The 3,524-nt window shown below is 41.2% G+C and overlaps 2 pseudogenes; both read right to left on the reverse strand.

Moving 5' to 3' along the window:
* The window catches only part of LOC102829916, an 8,848-nt pseudogene extending 8,287 nt beyond the window's left edge, over positions 1-561 (reverse strand).
* Positions 562-2,092: 1,531 nt separating this feature from the next.
* LOC102818208 lies at positions 2,093-3,054 on the reverse strand (annotated as a pseudogene).
* Positions 3,055-3,524: the final 470 nt, after the last annotated feature.

Here is a 3,524-nt window from a genome sequence, read left to right on the forward strand (position 1 = left end):
TTACATTTTCCACTATAAGCATTAAATACCAAGTACACTCTTCCCCAACCAACAGTCTGTTCTACCTCCCCACCAAAATCAAATCAACAAAACACACATTTCTGTAACAGTCATTTTAAAACCATAAAAATTCTGTTCACTTCTGACTTCCAAGCCCATGGCATTGCTACGTGGTGTCAAAAAGTGCCTGGGTTTCAACACTGCTAGATTAAAACTGCTGTCATTTTAAACCACATCCAAGCTTTTTGCAATGTCCTCATTTCTAAGAGAACAAACAAACAAAAAAGCAACATGGGACAACAGATTCTTATGTTAAGAATGAGAGAAAAATTGACCGAAAGAGAGCATGCAGGAAAGTGAAGGGAATACAGAATTCTATTCAGTAAATAAAAGGTTAAGAAGCAATATATCATGCAAATGAAATAATTACAGAAAGCCAGGGATAATATTGCAAAAATAAGATCTTTTTTTTTTTTAAAGATCATGTTTGCCAACTGAAATATTTAGTTCAACCTAACTGCTCAGTACCTGATTGGTACATTTGTATGCATACAGATACATGTTCATAAATAACTCAGTAAACTTTCCCCAACATGACCCTAGATTCTAAGAGCTAGAGATGGTACTATAGAGTAAAATGCTGCAGACTCTGGTGTACATGGCAGAAAGAACAGTTATGGATCTAAGAAACAAGATGGGATTTAGCAAAAGTTACTAAGTGAGATAGTATGTGGACTAGTGGGACAGGATAAAAATTGAAACAATAAATATAAGGCAGTGGCTCACTGCTGGCTACCAGGTGTAGTGCCAGATAGCTCTGAAGAATTCATACTCTGATCTTACTACCTTAAAACTTATAAGGGAACAAATCCTTACAGCAAGAATCATTCCCACCCCCTCCACACAGAGTAGACAGGGATGGGCAACTTGGACATTGGCTACCCAAAATGGGGTGGGGGGGTGCCTACAAAGGCAAGAAGTGATTGGCTTCCAAGCTTTCAAGAGAGAACCTAGAGCCATAGGACCAGGAGGAAGGCAGAATCTCTTGTGAGTAGGATCCAATCTGCCTAGGCGGGGCTGATGGAATGAAATACAGATGGGTCTCTTGTGATACAATAGTGAATAATTGTCATCAAGACTGACTGTGAGGGTTGGAAATGTAAAGGTAGACGTTTTATAACAAGGAAAGGAATGATTTACTTTCCAGTCTAGGAGTGGAGGTCCCAAGGATCATTAACGGAGAAGAGCAGAGTGCGGGACCCTACCCAGAGTAGCAGTGATGCCTGAGATGGAGGCAGAGATGATGATGTGGAGAGATGGAGCAGCTGGGAACTTTAGATCCAGAGAAGGAGAGGGACTGTGTGCTGAAGACCCGGGGGGAGAGGTGTGGGGGCAGGCTTGCAGGGTATACCCTTTGGTTGGTTGATGAGGCATGGAGGGGATTGTAACCATGGCAATGAAATGATATACAAAAGAATGAATGTAAAACTAATGTTCTCCCATGTAAGCTATCACATAATTCACAATAAAACACTTATGGAAAAGTACTCTGATGTTCATGATTCAATGTCTAATGTAGCATATCTTTAGTTTACCCTATACTTAATTACAGTCTAATTTTAAACACTGTACTGGCATAGGGGGGAGTTAAAGTCATTTCCTGGATGTACACTTAGTCTGTTATCACCTTATACGTCTAAAACTATGACTACTTCAATAGTTTGTATAGTGGTTGAAGAGTTGAAAAGGCATAGACCCTTGGGCGAAGTGAATTAGGTCCTTACCAACTCTAAAAAAAAGCACTAACAGATTCAGTGCTGGGGAAAAGCAAAGTAAGAAAGTCTATGTTGTGTTTCAAATGTCTGTCACTGCTAACCTGTACCATTACCTCATGTGGCCTTTCTAATCTGACTAAGCAGTGGCCAAGTGTCCACAGTCCTGTTACAAATAGGTGTGTGATCTTGGTATAGCATCCAACAAGATGTCTTCTACCTAACAAGTGGGAAAAAGCAAAACACAGAGAACACAGGATTGTGCTCCAATGTTGCCTGAGCATCTGATGAAAAGTGTACATGTGTCTGCTAAGTCCAGCCTAATGATTCGCTTTGGTCGACTTCTTCTTCTTCTGCTTCTCCCTCTGCTTCTCCTTTTTCCTCTTGCCACCTTCTTTGAATCCTGTTGAAAAAATGGAGGCATCCCAGCTGCTTGGGACCTGGGGTCTGTCTTGCTTGTCATTCTCTTCACAAATATAGTAAGATCCATGTTTGGGTAAAGCAGCAGGTCTGTGAGACTTCAGGGAATGGACATTGGTTGACTGGGAAGGGAGGGCATTCTGTCCACTTCGCCTGCATTCTTCTGCAAAGGCGTCTTCATCTGCTATACCATTTATTGTTAAGGACTTTAACATCTTCTTCAACTTCTATTCTTTCTTGACCATTCTCAGAAATTCTCTTTGTAATGATTTTTCTGCCATTAAGTCTTTTAGTAGAAGTTGATATCGATGTGAAGTTGCCCATTCCACTACCACCAAATGATGTTGATGAGAATGAAGTAATACCCCCATGATCCAGTGAACTAAATGTAATAAAATCCTGTATCAAAAGAAGGAAATCCACCTCCAAAAGATGGAAACCCACTGAAGGCAGATAAAAAGGATCCTGCGCCTTGGTTTCGACTCCTACGGTTCCCAAAAAAATTGTCAAATGGATTTTCAAAGATGTCAAATGAAAATGGATCCCTTCAACCAAAAAATTCCCTGAAGACATCATCTGGATTTCGGAATGTGAAGCCAAACTCAAATGGACTACCAAAATGACTTCCACCTCCACCTCCATTTAATCCTTTTTTTGTCATATTGTCATAGATGTCCCGTTTTTTAGCATCTGATAACACCTCATAGGTCTCAGCTACTTGTTTGAATTTTCTCTCTGCCTCTTCCTTATTCTCAGGATTTTTATCAGGATGCCACTTCAGTGCCAATTTACGGCATGCCTTTTTAATATCCTCAGGTGAGGCATGTCTCTGCACACCTAGAATTTCATAGTAATCCACCATGTTTTAACAGATTGTTGGAACAAGTCCTAAGGAGGTTGGTAACGAGAGGCGAGGAAGAGGAGAGGTTGGGCTGTGGAGCCTGTGTTCTTCCCACAGGTCCGGAACGGCTGAAGCTGGTGGAGGCGGTGGCGACGATTCCTCATGCTTTCCTTTCTCTCCCTTTCTCCTTGGCTGTCTTTTGAATCTTGGTTTTCCTTGCATTGTATTATAAAATAGACACTGGAGGGAGAGAGAAAGGAATAGTCAGAAATATCACCATAGAAAGCTTGTAAGTCTGTCTTCTGCCTATAACTGACTGGAATACCTAAAATGGGGCTACAATGTGCTCAGTGAAGGAGGCTTCCTGTGGAGCCTCTGAATTACATAAGACTATAGGTGGAATCCTGAACAGCATCCAGAATCTTCAGAGGTGGGAAATTTCCATTTGAAAGGATGGACAGACCAGCCTGGAGCAGCTAGAAGAACAGAAG

Source organism: Chrysochloris asiatica, unplaced genomic scaffold, assembly GCF_000296735.1.
Source record: "Chrysochloris asiatica unplaced genomic scaffold, ChrAsi1.0 scaffold00245, whole genome shotgun sequence".
NCBI classification, from domain to species: Eukaryota; Metazoa; Chordata; class Mammalia; order Afrosoricida; family Chrysochloridae; genus Chrysochloris; species Chrysochloris asiatica.